Source organism: Sapajus apella, unplaced genomic scaffold (assembly GCF_009761245.1).
Source record: "Sapajus apella isolate SASKATOON/1434 unplaced genomic scaffold, GSC_monkey_1.0 scaffold34, whole genome shotgun sequence".
Lineage (NCBI taxonomy): Eukaryota > Metazoa > Chordata > Mammalia > Primates > Cebidae > Sapajus > Sapajus apella.
Window position 1 is genome coordinate 15843837 of NW_022436974.1, and position 17752 is coordinate 15861588.

General features: G+C 37.0%; 1 protein-coding gene and 1 pseudogene across 9 annotated transcripts in view; one reads left to right on the top strand and one right to left on the bottom strand.

The window, feature by feature from the left end:
* Positions 1–17752, top strand: part of DLG2 (discs large MAGUK scaffold protein 2) — a 2183817-nt gene that overhangs the window by 121580 nt on the left and 2044485 nt on the right. The window lies entirely within an intron of this gene.
* LOC116563348 lies at positions 9821–9917 on the bottom strand (annotated as a pseudogene).

The window sequence follows — 17752 nt, forward strand, 5'->3', positions numbered from 1 at the left end:
TAGTCCTTTTTCATGCTGCTGATAAAGACATACCTGAGACTGGGCAATTTACAAAAGAATGGGATTTATTGGACTTATAGTTTTACCTGGAAGGTGAAAGGCACGTTTGACATGGTGGCAGACAAGAGAAGAGAGCTTGTGTTGGAAAACTCCCCCTTATAATAAGCATTAGGTCTCATGAGACTCACTACAGCATGGGAAAGACCTGTCTGGATGATTAAATTATCCCCTTTCTGGGTCCCTCCCACAATACGTGGGAATTCAAGGTAAGATTTGGATGAGCCATGTATTATTCCACCCCGAACCTTCCTAAGTCTCATGTCCTCACATTTCAAAACCAATAATGCCTTCCCAGCAGTCTCCCAACGTCTTAACTAATTTGAGCATTAACTCCAAAGTTCATAGTTCAAAGTCTTATCAGAGACAAGGCAAGTCCCTTCTGGCTATGAATCTGTACAATCAAAAACAAGCTCTTGACCTCGTGATCCACCCGCCTCGGCCTCCCGAAGGTCAACATGGTGAAACCCCGTCTCTACTAAAAATACAAAAAATTAGCTGGGCATGGTGGCGCGTGCCTGTAATCCCAGCTACTCAGGAGGCTGAGGCAGGAGAATTGCCTGAACCCAGGAGGCGAGGTTGCGGTGAGCCGAGATCGCGCCATTGCACTCCAGCCTGGGTAACAAGGGCGAAACTCCGTCTCAAAACAAAACAAAACAAAACAAAACAAAACAAAACAAAACAAAACAAACAAACAAAAAAAACAAGCTAGTTACTTCTTAGATACAACAGGGATACAGGAATTGAGTAAGTACAGCTATTCCAAATTTGGAGACATTGGTCAAAACTAAGAGGCTACAGGCCCAATGCAAGTCTGAAATCCAGTGGGGCAGTCAAATCTTAAATCTCCAAAATAATCTCCTTTGACTCCATGTCTCACATCCAGGTCACTTAGATGCAAGAAAGGGGTTCCTATGGTTTTGGGCAGCTCTGCTCCTGTGGCTTTTCAGTATACAGCCTCCATTTTGGCTGATTTCACAGGCTAGCATTGAGTGTCTGCAGCTTTTCCAACTGCATGGTGTAAGCTGTCGGTGGATCTACCATTCTGGGGTCTGGAGGATGGTGGTCCTCTTCTAAAAGCTCCACTAGGCAGTGCCCCAATAGGGATCTGTATGGGGGCTCCAACTCCACGTTTCCCTTCTGCAATGCCCTAGTGGAGGTTCTCCACGAGGGTGTCGCTCCTCCAGCAAACTTCTCTCTGGACATTTAGGTGTTTCTACTCATCTTCTGAAATCTAGGCAGAAGTTGCAAAAATCTCACTTTTTGACTTCTGTACACCCACAGGCTCAAAATCACATGGAAGCTTCCGAGGCTCCTCTGAAGCACAGATGAGCTGTACCTTAGTCCCTTTTAGTCATGGATGCAGCAGCTGGGATGCAGGGCATCAAGTCCCTAGACTATGCACAGCAGAGGGACCCTGGGCCCAGCCCACCAAATCATGTTTTCCTCCTAGGCTTCCAGACCTGTGATGGGAGAGGCTGCCTTGAAGGCCTCTGACATGCCCTGGAGACATTTTCTCTATTGTCTTGGGGATTAACATTCGGATCCTTGTTACTTATGCAAATTTCTGCAGCCAGCTTGAATTTCTCCTCAGAAAATGGGTTTGTTTTTTTTTTCCTATGACATTGTCAGGCTGCAAATTTTTCAAAACTTTTGTGCTCTGCTTCCCTTATAAAACTGAACACCTTTAACAGCACCCAAGTCACATTGAATAAAGCTTTGCTGCTTAGATATTCTCCCAGATACTCTAAATCATCTCTCTCAAGTTCAGAGTTCCACAAATCTTTAGAGCAGTGGCCAAATGCTGCCAGTCTCTTTGCTAAAACATAACAAAAGTTACCTTTGCTCCAGTTCCCAACAAGTTCCTCATCTCCATCTGAAACCAGCTCAGCCTGGACCTTATTTTCAGTATCACTATCAGGCTTTTGGTCAAAGCCATGCCATAAGTCTCTAGGAAGTTCCAAACTTTCCCACATTTTCTTGTCTTCTTTGAGCTCTCCCAACTATTCTAATTTCTGCATGTTACCCAGTTCCAAAGTCGCTTCCACCTTTTCAGGTATCTTTTCAACATTGCCCCACTCTGCTGGTACCAATGTACTGTATTAGTCTGTTTTCCACACTGCTGATAAAGACATACCTGAGACTGGGTAATTTACAAAAGAAAGAGATTTAATTGGATTTACAGTTTCAGGTGGCTGAGGAAGCCTTGCAATCATGGAAGAAGGCAAGGAGGAGCAAGCCATATCTTATGTGGACGGCAGCAGACAAAGAGAAAACTTGTGCAGGGAAACTCCCCCTTATAAAAACGTCAGATCTTGTGAGACTTACTATCCTGAGAACAGCATGGGAAAGACCTGCTCCTATGATTCAGTTATCTTCCACTGGGTCCCTCCCACAACACATGGGAATTCATGATGAGATGTGGGTGAGGACACAGCCAAACCATATCACTGGTGTGGTGGCATGTGTCTTTAGTCCCAGCTACTTGGGAGATTGAGGCAGGAAGTTCATTTGAGTTCCAGAGTTCAAGACTGCAATGAGTCAGCTATGACTGTGCCATTGCACTCCATCCTGGGTGACAGAGTGAGACCCTGTCTCTTAAAAAAAAAATGCTACTGGTTTTTATACATTAATTTTGTATCCCGAGAGTTTACTAAATGTGTTCACCAAAACATTGGGGTTTTCTATGTATATGATCATATCATCACCAATAAAGATCATTTGACTTCCTCTTTTTTAATTTGGTTGCTGTTTATTTCTTTCTGTTTCCTGATTGCTCTGGCTAGGACTTCTAGTACTATGTTGAATAGGAGTAGTGAAAGTGGGCATCATTGTCTTGTTTCAGTTTTAGGAAGAATGCCTTCAAATTTCCCCCATTGAGTGTGATGTTGGCTATAGGTTCATCATTTATGGCTTTTATTATTTTGAGGTATGTTCCTTCTATGCCTAACTTGTGGAGGGTGTTTTTTAAAATCATGATAGGATATTGAATTTTGTTGAATGACTTTTCTGCATCTATTGAGATGATCATACCAGTTTTTTGTTTTTAATTCTCTTTATATGGTGAATCACATTGATTTTCATGTGTTGAAATACTCTTGCATCTCTGGAATAAACCCCACTTGGACATGATGTATTATCTTTTTGATATGCTTTTGGATTTGGTTTTCTCATATTTTTTGAGGGCTTTTGTATCTGTTTTCATCAGGGATACTGGTCTGTAGTTTTCCTTTTTCTGTTATGTCTTTGCCTGCCTTTCATATCAGGGTGATAGTAGTTTCACAGGATGAGTTAGGATTTCCTTCTCCTCAGTGTTTTGGAACAGTTTTAATGGACTGATATTATTTCTTTTTTGCGCATTTGGTAGCATTCAGCTGTGAATCCCTCTGGTCCTGGGCTTTATTGGTAAAGTTCTTATTACTCATTTAATCTTATTTCTCATTTTTGGTCTGTTTAGGGTTTCTATATTTTCTGGGTTCAGTCTTGGAAGGTTCTATGTATTTAGGAATTTATTCATTTCCTTTAGGATTTCTAGTTTGTCAGTGTAGAGATACTCATAGTGGTTTCTGATTATCAATTGTATCTCTGTGATTTCAGTTATAATGTCTCCTTTTTAATTTCTGTTGTGCTTATTTGAATAGTCTCTCTTCTTGGTTAATCTAGCTAGTGTTCTATCAATTTTGTTTATATTTACAGAAAACAAACTTTTCATTTGGTTGATTCTTTTTTTTTTCTTTTTTGGGTTTCAATTTCATTTTACCCTGCTCTGATCTTTGGATTTTTTCCTTCTGCTAGCTGCAAGTTTGGTTCCATCTTGTTTTTCTAATTCCTTGAGGTGCAATGTTAAATTGTTAGATTGTTATTTTGTGATCTTTCTGTCCTTTTGTTATAGACATTTATTGCTAAAAACTTCCCTTTTAGTCTTTTCTTATATCCCAGAGATTTTGGTATATTGTGTCCCTTTTTATTCATTCCAAAAATTTTTAAATTTCTATCTTAATGTCATCCTTGACCCAAAGATTATTCAGGAGCAGATTGTTTAATTTAAATGTATTTGTGTATTTTTGAGAGTTCCTCTTAGAATTGATTTCTAGTTGCATTCTACTGTGATCTGAGAAGTGACTTGATATGATAATTAAGATTTGGCAGAGAAAGTCAATATATTTGATTAGGAAAAGTAAATGGAAAATAGAATTTAATCAGTACAATTATGGGGATTTCAATCTGCAAATTACAGAATTTTTTAGTGCTATTTGGAAACAAATTGCATAACCTTACTTTGTAATCAAGGAGAACTGATTCTATTTCATTATTGTCATATTTTATTAGACTTGAACTGTATCTAGACCATGACAAGGATTTAGTATCATGCTTTTACTCATCACAAACCAGATCTTTGAATCCTGTATTCTTACAACCATTTGTGGCAGGAATTCATAAAACCTCACAAACTTCTACTAAATGAATGAGAATCTAGCAAACAGTATAGTTATGTTATCATACCACAAAATCAAAACCAAGAATATAAAGCAGAAGCAGCAAATTCAAATGTTCCATATTCCTTTTTTTTCTTCAGATACTCTTCTTACCTTATTATCACTCTTAGGAAACCTTACCACTCCTGAATGCCACTTCTAGTCAGTCCTAGTATTACCATGTTGTTTCTCTCTACCTCATTGAGAGCAAACACATGAGCAACAGATCTGAAAATCATTAATAATAATTATAATAACCCATATTATTTTGAACATTTGTTGGATGCAAGGTATTATGAATTAAGATAGATGCTATTAATGTCTTCAGTTTTCAGATGAAGAAATCAAGTCTTAAGCCTAAGAGGTTTACAGATAGAAAAGTGATGATTTAGGAATTGCTAAAATTTATACAGCTAGTAAGTTGTGGAACAGGGATTCAATCAGGCCTGTCTGACATCAAAGTTTAAGTTTAACAACATATTAATCACACCTATTCATGTTCTTGCCATCATAAAATGTTTAGGTCCTCTACTCAGAGTATCTGACCCAGATAGAAAATTTATAGTCCATTAATTTACTCTGTCTTATAAACAAGATATTGTTTCAAAATTAGAATAATCTAAGCTCACACTGAACGATTCTCTTACTTAATGAACTAGGTCAAAATTAGTAAGTAAAATGTGATTCTGACTTCTCCTTTTGTCTTTTATATTCCAGAAATCAAATTATATTTTCTACCAACTCCAGTTATCTGACTACAGCCATACCATTCACCAAATTATTTTTAATATTGCTGTGACAATCTACCTCATCACTCACAAAAATAGATGAGTCTATAGTTCCCAATTCTCAGTTTTTACCTCATCTCCCAGAAATCCTCTAAAAAAAATTTCAAGAATATGTTAGATGTACTATAAAAGTATATTTTCCAAAAGTTTATTTTCTTGAATTATTTTCCTCCAACCAAATAATTCAAGATGATAGGTGTACAATAAAAGTATATATTTACAGAGAGCTCAATATGAAACCTCTGCTCAGTACATAGGGTGAGTGACTCCTTCCTGAAACTCAGATACACTGAAACCTAGAGCACATGAAAATAAAGGTAAGCAATAGAAAGACACATTTTATAAAGATTTAAACATTGATTTAAAAACTCTGTTTAAAGGTATGAAGAATGATAACTAGTTAGTATTCACTATTCCAAAATGTGCTGTGAGAATCTGTAAAGTATCTAGACCCAGAGATGAAAGCACTTTCCACCAGGAAAGTTAGAGAAGATGTCAAAATATGAAAGTTGAATTGTATTGAAAAGCAAGACAAAATAATAAAAGCATATCAAAAAATTTCCCCTATATGATTTCATTCACAGATATTGCCAGTTGACATATTCCTTGTCTCTTTAAACCTAGGTGTATCTGGGCTCTGTTTCACATCCACCAATCAGTTGTACAAATTTGGGGAAATTATTTAACTACCAGGAGTTCTACATTTCTGCATTTGTACCTATTTCTGCATTTGTACCTAGGGATAATAGTACCTATCTCACAAAGTTGATATGAGGATTAAAGACAATGTTTATAATGCATCTGACATAGAGCCTAACAAACACACACACACAGGAAATGATACTTATTATTATGATAAATTATATAAGAACATGTAGGATATGAATAAATCTGAGTTTCACATAAATTACTCTGGAAGAGTCTGAAAATATATTACAAGGGAGAAGAAACTAGTAGTTGGAGAAAACACCCAGAAGGTGTTCTAAAGAAAACTAAATTGTTCAAAAGAAAACTAACTAATGGGTCGGGTGCAGTGGCTGACACCTGTAATCCCAGCACTTTGGGAGGCTGGGCAGATCACAAGGTCAGGAGGTGGAGACCATTCTGGCCAACATGGTGAAACCACATCTCTTCTAAAATAATAAAAATTAGCCGGGCATGGTGGCGCGTGCCTGTCGTCCCAGCTACTCAGGAGGCTGAGGCAGGGTAATCTCTTGAACTCGAGAGGTGGAGATTGCAGTGGGCCGAGATTGCACCACTGCACCACTCCAGGCTGGCGATGATGAAGCAAGATTCCATCTCAAAAAAAAAAAAAAAAAAAAAAAAGAAGAAAACTAGTGAATACTTTTAACTAAAGAAAAAACAACGTGAGGATGGGGAACAGAGGATGACCTTGACAGATATTTAGAAAGATAATTAATAGAATTTGGCAACTAATCAGATTTGGAAGATTTGGGAGATTGTTGGATAATGATGAGCAGCAGTTAGAAATGTTAATAGGTTAAATATAAGATATATAAAATAGATGTTGGTGTTTTTTGAAAAATAAAGATACGTCTAACAGCATGATAGCAAGACCAGTCAGGTGGGAGAGGTGAATGATATGAGCCTGAAGAAATGTGGGGCAGATCAAAACAGAGATAAAGACCTGAAAGCAGCTATTAGAAAGTGGAAGTTTGTACCTTGCTAGTGATTAAATAGTGAGGCAAGAAGACATATTAGTGAAAGGTAAGTGCTCGTTGAAGATACTACCATTACTTAAAAAGAACCCCAAAACTCATACAGCTAATTAACTCTAAGGATCCAACTGATAAGTTCATGTGAAGTATTATTGGTTTGCTCAGTATTGACATCTCAAATTTGTCTCCTCAAGTAAAATACCTGGCTTGATTTTTAAAATCCATAATGTTTACCTTTTTTCTTTTGGTTCATATGAAAAACTGTATCCTATTTTTTATTTTTTAAATTTCTTTAGATTTGGAGGGTACATGTATAGGTTTGTTACATGGGTATATTGTATAATGCTAAGGTTAGGGCTTCTAATGATCCCATTGCCAAACTTTGGACATATTACCCAATAGGTAGTTTTTCAGCCCTTTCTCTATTCCCTCCCTCTGCCCTTCTGGAATTCCCACTGTTTATTTTTCTCATCTTTTTGTCCATGTACACTAATGTTTAGCTCCCACTTAAGAGTGAGATTATGCTGTATTTGGTTTTCTCTTTCTGTGTTAATTCACTTAGAATAATGGCCTCAAGCTGCATCCCTGTTGGTGCAAAGGATGTGATTTTGTTCTTTTTTATGACTGTGTAGTATTTCATGGGGTATATGTTCCACATTTTCTTTGTCCAGTTTTACCATTGATGAGCACCTGGGTTGATTACGTGTTTTTGCTGTTGTGAATAGTGCTGCAGTAAACAAAAGGAGTGCAGGAGTCTTTTTGGTAGAACAGTTTATTTTGCTTTGGGCATATACGCCATAATGGGATTGCTGGGTTGAGTGATAGTTCCATTTTCAGTTCTTTGAGAAATCTCCACCTTGCTTTCCAAGATGCTAAACTAATTTACATTCCCTCAACAGTGTATAAGCATTCCCTTTTTTTCTGCAACCTCACCAACATATGTTATTTTTTGACTTTTTATTAAAAAGTTGGTACTAAAGAAGTTGTTATTGGTATGACATGTATCACATTGAGCAAGAATAAACTTGGCTAAGAGAGTGATTTATTAAATGATGGTTTTATCCACTTTTGAGAGTGATGGTAAAGTATGTACTGTTTAACCCAAGGTATGTTATCTATAGATACAGTATTATTTATAGAGAAAAGTCACAGCATATTTATAGATACAGTATCAAAAGGCACTTAATTCAGTACTTGAAGACAGTCAAATATTGGTTTTTAAATATCTCAACTCATGTTTTAGGATTAAAAACTGTACGCGTTCCACTCTATGGTTACCTTCAGCATACATAGTCAATTCAGCTAAAGTACTTATCCATTGTGTTCTGTTTACTTCTTTCCTAAAGGAATGATGAGAGCCCCTTAAAAGTGTGGCTAAGAAAATAATCTTTGCTTTATACCAGGTTGGAGTTCTTTGTTATTGCTGTTTTTCGAATCTCTTCCTGCATGTTCCGCAGAAATCTTTCATTTGAATGCCCTTTCTCCTCTGCTTATTGCTCTACCTGTTCGTTGGCAATGAACATGGGAGAAGAGCCACTCCCTCATTGCAATCTACACTGAAAATGGATCTCCTGTTATATAATATTATGATCCTTCCTGAGAAACACCATGAAACTTCAGTCAAATATTTTTATTTTGCATGTTGGTATGAACAATTAATACTTCATTTTGAAACTTCAATTTCTACCAGCCTAGGCAACATAATGAGACCCCCCAAAACAAGAAATTAGCCAGGCCTGGTGGCACATGTCTGTAGTCTTAATGCCTGTAGTGCTAGCTACTTGGGAGGCTGAGGCTGGAGGACTGCTTGAGCCCAGGAGTTTGAGGCTGCAGTGAGCTATGATCCCACCACTGCGCTTCAGCCTGGGTAACAGAGTGAGACTCTGTCTCTAGCAAAAAAAAAAAAAAAACTTCAATTTTTGCAGTGTTTTGGAAAATCCCTATTGGGTATTTGAATAATTGAAACATTTAATCTTAATGAAAGATGAAGCCTCAAGGATAACTTTCTAAGATATGTGATTCCTTATATTGCATTCGTGAAAGGTGATCATTTAGGTTCTATTTGATTACTTGCGGTAATGGGAAGCTCAGTCTCTGAGGCAACCCATTTTATTGTTATATAGGTTTAGTTGTTAAATTGTTATAATCTTTCTTCTAAGGCAGATGTCATTGAATTCTTGAAATTAGGAACGTGGATGAAGCTGGAAACCATCATTCTCAGCAAACTGACACAAGAACAGAAAACCAAACAGTGCATGTTTTACTCATAAGTGGGTGTTGAACAATGAGAACACATGGACACAGGGAGGGGAACATCACAAACTGGGGCCTGTTGCGGGGTGGCGGAGGGAGGCTAGGGGAGGGAGAGCAGGGGTGGAGGGATTGGGGAGGGATAACATTAGGAGAAATACCTAATGTAGATGATGTGGGGATGGATGCAGCAAACCACCATGGCATGTGTATACCTATGTAACAATCCTGCACTATATGCACATGTACCCCAGAACTTAAAGTATGAAAAAAAAAAGAAAAAAGAAAAAAAGAACTCAAATGTATTGGCGTCTCGCTGTTCTTAGGATTAAGACATATTTCTTATCCTGTCCTATCAGTTCTTCCTGATATGGCTCCTGCCTACCTCTTTAGCTTCATATTGTGATTCTTTTCTTAACCAATCACTTCTAGCCACATTGGTCTTCTTTTAGTTTTTCTTTCTTTGTTTTTCTCTCCTATAGAGTCTTTTCTTATACTTTTCTTCATCCTAGGTAGCTCTCTTCCTAATTTTCTTTCAGCTTACACCAAACTAACCTTTTATTTTAAATTTAAAAATAGATGATTTTGTGTGTCATCCTTGTGCAGGGGCCATGCTAATCTTCTTTGTATCTTTCCAATTTTAGTATATGTGCTGCTGAAGTGAGCACCAAACTAACCTTTGTCTTTTAGAACTTATCACAATCATTTCTTTAACTATGCATTCCACAATCTGCCTCATTAGATCAAATTCTCCAGTTATATGCATTCATAGTGCTCTGTACTTCTTTGTAACTTGTATCACAGTTGTGATTTTAATTCATCAGTGATTAATAGATTAATTTTTTAAGCGTTTTTAACCCAGTGATTTCACTCACTATGTATCATCAGCATTTATCACAGAACTGACACATGGCAGGTACACAGTAAATATTTGTTGAATAAAGTCAATGAAAAATAATAATAGGTCTGTGTTTTAGATACATCGGAAAATATCAGTTCTTCTATATGACAATACATTAAAAAAATGTTGAGACAGCTAGAATATCTCGTTGTGTTTCAGATGAAAAGGCTATATACATCCTGCCCTTAGATTGTCTTTCCTCTGCCAGAGAGTCCTTCACCGTCCTGGTTGCTTGCTCTTCTCTGCAAGCATTCAGATTTGTCAATGTGCCTTGTATTGTATAGTGAGGCACTTATTTCTTAAAATAATGCCCAACTTTTGAGAATTCCTTTAGGATCTAGAAATCTATGTTAGAATAAGAAACAGCTTTATGAGATTAGCCTCTAAAGTGTGATTTTAAGTTTTTGGTTCATTTTACATGCAGTAGTTTAATTTCCATATAGGTTGTCTTTTGAAGAAAAGCTCTTGGTTTCTGTTAGATTTCTTTCTTTTCAGGACTCAGGTGTAGATGAGCATGGGATTCCTTGAACCATGATTAAAAGAAATTTATTTCTGCAAGCCCTAACAATCACTGTGTATTTCTTTATGTAAGTGAAATCATGAGCTTCAAAATCTGTAACATGGAGTTAATATTTCTTGGATAGCATTTCACAATAAAAACCCATATTCACCCTTGTAATTTAGGAGGAAACAATGCAATTTGTAGCAAGTGAAATTAAAGCTGGAAATAAACTATACTATTACTTTTTTATACGTGTCAACTTCAACATAGTCTATATATCTATATCTATCTATATGTATATCTATCTATCTATCTATATATAGTCAACATACATATGTTGGTCATTGTTAGCCTTTCTCATCTAGATTAAATAACAAGTTAATAAATGTTTATTGCTTGTCTACTCTCTGTCAGATACTAAGCTAGGTGCTATTTTACTGTCTTGGAGTAATAGCTTATTTTTCTGTTTATAAAGCTAATATAATTTCAAAGTAGAGAATTTGAAAAATACAGAGAACACAAATACTTTTATCCTCTACTGTTAACACTTTGGTCTGTTTGTTTTTATTTAATATTCATTTAATAACTATTGAGTGCATATAATTTGCCATCAATTGTTCTAGAAACTAGAGATACATTAGTTAACAAAATAGATGAAATTCTTGTTCTCATGGATCTTACAACCTAGAGAGGAGAGAGATAAAATAAATAAAGTATTTAATATGTAAGCTGGTAAGTACCACAAAAAATAAAACAGAGTAGGGGGATAAAAGAATATACATAAGGTAGAAAGGGAAGACGTCATTTCTAATAAAGTGACATTCGATTAAACAGCTGAAGGACTTGAGAGAGGGTTAATCAGGAAGAAGGAATAGCAAGTGTAAGGGCTTTGAGGCAGGATTGTACATGGTATACATGGCATACTGAAGAAACGTTAAGCATGTCACCATGGCTCCAGCAGAGTGAGCAAAGGAGGGATTTGACTAGTGTTTAAAAAGATCCAGTGTCTTAGTGGTTTCCATTGCTTGCAACAGAATACCTGGGAATTGGATAATTTATAAAGAAAAGGAATTTAATTTTTATAGTTATGGTGGCTGAGAAGTCTAAAGTCAAGGGAACATATCTGCTGAGGTCTTTCTTGCTGTTGAGGGCTCCGTAGTGTACCAAGGCAGCACAGAGTATCTATCACATGGTGAGGGGGTTGAGCAGCTACCTCAGGTTCTCTGTTTCTTCTTCTTCCTCCTCCTCTTCCTCCTCCCTCTCCTTCTTTGCCTCCCCCTCTTCCTCCTTGTTCTTTTCCCTCTTTCTCTTCTTCTCCTTCTTCCTTCATTGCTCCCTCTTTCTTCTTTGCTCCTCTTCCTTCTTCTGCTTTTTCTTTGTTCTAATCCTTCCTTCCCTCCTACTCCTCCCCTTCTCTGTTCCTCCTTTCCTGTCCTCCTTCTCCCCTCCTCCTCCTAAGCTGTTTGACAATACCTAGTTCTCCCATCCTCCTCCTCCTCCTCCTTTTCCTACTCCTCTTCCTTCTTCTTCTTCCTCCTCTTCCTCCTCCTCCTCTTCCTTTTTAAAAAATATATTTTATTGCACTTTAGGTTCTAGGGTACATGTATACAACATGCAGGATTGTTGCATAGGTACATACATGGCAATGTGGTTTGTTGCCTCCATACCCATCACCTATATCTGGCATTTCTCCCCATGTTACCCTCCCCAACTCCCTACCCACCACTGTCCCTCCCCTAGTCCCCCCAACAGACCCCAGCATGTGATACTCCCCTCCCAGTGTCCATATGTTTCCATTGTTCAACACCCGCTTGAGTGAGAACATGCTGTGTTTGATTTTCTGTTCTTGTGTCAGTTTGCTGAAAATGATGGTTTCCAGATTCATCCATGTCCCTACAAAGGACATGAGCTCATCGTTTTTTTTTTTTTTTATTCTTATTTTTTTTTGTGTCTGGGGACGGAGTTTCGCTCTTGTTACCCAGGCTGGAGTGCAATGGCGCGATCTCGGCTCACCGCAACCTCCGCCTCCTGGGTTCAGGCAATTCTCCTGCCCCAGCCCCCTGAGTAGCTGGGATTACAGGCACACGCCACCATGCCCAGCTAATTTTTTGTATTTTTAGTAGAGACGGGGTTTCACCATGTTGACCAGGATGGTCTCGATCTCTTGACCTCGTGATCCACCCGCCTCGGCCTCCCAAAGTGCTGGGATTACAGGCTTGAGCCACCGCGCCCGGCCCGAGCTCATCGTTTTTTATGGCTGTGTAGTATTCTGTGGTGTATATCTGCCACATTTTCTTTATCCAGTCTATCATTGATGGGCATTTGGGTTGGCTCCAAGTCTTTGCTATTGTAAAATAGTCTCCTCCTGTTTTTCTTCTTCCATTTTCTTCCTTTCTTCCTTCTTTGAACTAATTTTTTGAGTTTTAGTAGAACTGAGGTCTTACTATATGGTCTAGGTGGGTCTTGAACTCCTGAACTCAATCCATCCTCCCACTTTGCCCTCCAAAGGTGTTGGGATTACAAGCATGAGCCACCATGCCTTGTCTTTGTTTGTCTTCTTGTAAAGCCACCAGTTCCACTCCAATGATAACTCATTAATCCATTAACAGGATTAATTCTTTCATGACGGAAGAAACTTCATGATCCAGTCACCTTTTAAAAGCATATTGGAGATAAGTTTCAACATAAATTTTGGAGGGTACATTCGAACCGTAAAACCCATCCTAGATACTCTATGAATAGGCTATATGGGAAAGAGTAAAACCAGGTAGACTTGTTAGAAGTCAACTGCAATGGAAAAGGAAAGAGAATATAGTGACTCAGATCAAAGGGATGAGAAATGGCTGGATACTGAATATATATTGTCATTAGAATTTGTTGATGGATCAATTTAGGAGAGTAAGAAAATAAGTGTCAAGAAAGCTATTATTTTTTCCTTCAGTCTTTTAAAAGTTAACCTTAAGAAAGTTTGAATGCAAAAAAGTATAAAATACACTTATAATGGTACAGTGTAGTTACTGTACAGTGTAATAATTAATCACCTCTGTATGCATCCCCGAAATATATTGTTTAGTTTGCTTATTTATGAATGTTACATAAGTTGAATAATACTTTATATATTCTTTTGGTTCTTTCTTCTTCATACTGGAGTATGCTTATGAGATTCACCTATATTGTAGGGAATAGTGTTTGTTCAGTTTTTATTGCTATACAGTATTCTGTTGCAGAATTATGTTGTAATGTATCCATTCCAGAGTGAGTAGACATTTGGGTGGTTTCCAGCCTTCGCTATTAAAATCACTGCTGCTATGAACATTTTTGTATGTGTGTCCAGGTGCATAAGAGTTTTTCTGGAGTACATTTCTTCTTTTTAAAAATCGTAAGTTCTGGGATACATGTGCAGAATGTGTAGGATTGTTACATAGGCATACATGTACCATGGTGGTTTGCTGCACCTATGAACGCATCATCTAGGTTTTAAGCCCTGCATGCATTAGGTGTTTGTCCTAATGCTCTCCCACACCTCAACAGGCCCTGATTTGTGATGTTCCCCTTCCTGCATCCATATGTTCTCATTGTTCAGCTCCCAATTATGAGTGAGAAAATGTGGTGTCTGGTTTTCTGTTCCTGTGTTAGTTTGCTGAGAATGATGGCTTCCAGCTTCATCTATGTCCCTGCAAAGGACATGAACTCATTCTTTTTATTGCTGCATAGTATTCCATGGTGTACATGTGCCGCTTTTTCTTTATCTAGTCTATCATTGATGGGCATTTGGGTTGGCTCCAAGTCTTTGCTATTGTAAATTGTACTGCAGTAAACATACATGTGTGTGTGTCTTTATAGTAGAATGATTTATAATCCTTTGGGTATGTACCCAGTAATGGGATTGCTGGGTCAAATGGTATTTCTTGTTCTAGATCCTTGAGGAATTACCATACTGTCTTCCACAATGTTGAACTAATTTACACTCCCACCAACAGTGTAAAAGCATTCCTATTTTTCCGCATCCTCTCCAGCATCTGTTATTTCCTGACTTTTTAATAATCACCATTCTAACTGGTGTGAGATGGTATCTCATTGTGGTTTTGATTTGCATTTCTCTAATGACCACTGATTATGAGAATTTTTTTCATATGTTTGTTGGCCACATAAATGTCTTCTTTTGAGAAGTATCTGTTCATATCTTTTGTCTACTTTCTGATGGGTTTGTTTGTTGTTGTTGTTGTAAATTTGTTTAAGTTCCTTTTAGATTATGGATATTAGACCTTTGTCAGATAGATAGATTGCAAATTTTTTCTCCCATTCTGTAGTTTGCCTGTTCAGCTCTAGAGTATATTTCTAAGAGATAAATTGCTAGACCTTAGAGATTGTGATTCTTCTATTTAATTAGGTATTGCCAAACAACTTTCAAAGTAGGTATACCAACTTAAACATTCAACAACAGAGATTTTATATTGTTCTACATCTTTGCCAAACATATATATTGTCAGTACTTCTGCCAACATAGTGGATGAATATTTGCTTATTGTGGTTTTAATTTGTATTATTTTAATTATTAATGAGGTAAATAATCCCTTTGCATGTTCATTGGCCATTTGTATATTATTATTTTTGTAAAATATCTGTTTAAGTCCCTTGACCACTATTCTAATGGGTTGTATTTTTCTTATTGATATGTGGGAGTTTGCAATGAAATCCATGAATGAGTCTTTTGTTGTTTGTTTAATGGGATGAGTGTCTCATTTTGTGGCATGTTTTTCACTATTTGTTATGGTATTACTTTTACTTTATGGTTGGTGCTTTTTTTGTTTTCTTTTTAAAAAATATTCTACCACCTAAAGTTATTTAAGTATATCTTCTATATTTCTTTGAAAATCTTCATAATTTTTTCTTTCATATTTAGCTTTTACTTTCTTTTAAAGAAAAAACTCTTTAATGGTTTGTTTTGCAAATGTGCTTTTGAAATACTTAATTTATCATTTTTATGAGGTTCATTAATCTTTGGACTCTCTAAAGATAAAACACACTGAAGGCATTTTGCAAGAGTATTTTATAAGCTTATGTAATATATAAAAAGTATGTCAGCAGCCTAATCCAGGACGTTGTCTTACTTTTAAGATTTAAATAAAAGCCCCTCTAAATTTGAACATTGCTTACTTTCCTTTTTTAAATCTTGTTTGAGTATGCTTTTTTACATAAGGCAAGGGAGTAGATGATGAAGACAGTGATTCGGTTTTTCCCAGTTACCACATCAACCAAGATTTGGGGCTGTAAATGTATAACTAAACAGAGTGAGCTATTTTGCTCAGAAAATTTTTTAAGAACGATTACTATTTTTCTAAGGCTTTGATTATTTTCTACCTTGTTTGGAGTATGGATAATTTACCAGAAAATCAATACATATTATAAAGAAAAATAAGGTAGAGTAAGTTAAAAGGCAATGAGGTTTGCTGTGATTCAAGTGATGGTGTTCCCTCTAACATTCATGTTGGAACTTAATCCCCAGTGCAACAGTATTAAAGATGCAATCATTAGGAGGTGATTAAGTCTTGAGAGCTCTGCCCTCACAAGTGGGATTAGTTCCCTTATAAAAGGGGTCAAGGTTGAAGGAAGCATTCTCTTCCTCTTCTGTCTCTCCTGTCATATGAGGACATGATTTTTCTTTCCTCCAGAGAATGCAGCAACAAGGGACTATCTTGGAAACAAAGAGCAGCCCTCACTGGATACCAATCCTATTGGTGCCTTCATCTTGGAATTCCCAGCCTCCAGAACCATGAGAAATAAATTTCTTTTTCTCTTTCTTTCTTTCCTTTCTTTTCTTTCCCTCTCTTCCTTGCTTCCCTCCCTCTCTTCCTCTCTCCCTCCCTCCTCTCTCTTCCTTTCCTTTCTTTTTCTTTTTTCTTTTTCCTTTTCTCTCCCCTTCCCTTCCTTTCTTCCTTTCCTTTCCTTTTTCCCTTCCTTTCCTTTCCTTTCTTCTTTCCCTTCCTTTCTTTCCTGAGATGGGATTTTAGTCTGTCGCCCAGGCTGCAATGCAGGGGCACAGTCATAGCTTACTGCGCCTTAAACTTCTGGGCTTAAGCAGTTCTCCTGCTTTAGCCTCCCAAGTAGTTGTTAGTCCAGACACATGCCACTGAACCCAGCTAAATTTCTATTGTTTATGAATTACCCAGTCCTTGGTATTTTGTTTTAGCAACACAAACATACTAAGGCAGGGTTATTTTGGATGAGGTCAAAGCAGGCCTCTTTAGAAGGTGACATTTTAAGCAGAGACTTAGTGAAATGAGGAGTAAGGCTTGAAAAGATGTTGGAGAAAAGCAGAGAGAGCATCAACTGCAAAGACCAAAGATGAAAATGAGCAAGATAGTGTGGTTGGAGTACAGTGTAGTTATAAGTTTATTCAGTTTCTAGTTGTGTTTGAAAATGCTTTCAGACAATTTAAAATCTGCTGTTTTTAATCTAATGCATTTCACCTCATGTGCTACTACCTTATAACCTTTCTTGGGTACTTTAATCAACTTGTCAGTACTCAGTTCATAAACCTCCTGAGTACTAGTTGTTTCTGGTTATTTTAAAATATTTTACTTAAAGTTGGCCTGCCAGTATAACCCAGGAAAATTGTTAATCATGGTTTTAAAGCTCTTTTTTTTTTTTTTTTTAACCTTGGAGTATGATACTTAGAGCTAACTCCTTGAAAAGTCACTCCAACAAAAATCTACTTCTTCCAGTTTAAAATGTCTCACCTTGTGACTTTTAATTTAGGGCATGTAAAAGCAACTTACTTTTTTCTTTTTGTATCTTAAAAATATGACGTTTCTCCCTATCAACCATTATTTGAGCTGCTCATTGTCCCTCAGGTACAGCTACTAGAAGAAGTTGACTGTATCCTTTTAGGGTACCACCCTATGGGCACTCCATGAATTTTGATGTGTCATGTAAGCTATATTTTAAGTCAGACCATCCCAGATATACCCTCCCAATTTGATGCAAATATATTTAGTTGCATTCATTTGACATTATAAAGGGAAGCAGATACTTAATTTGTATAAATGTATTTTTTATACTTTTCCAAAAAGAATTTGAGATGATAAAAAGCAAAACAA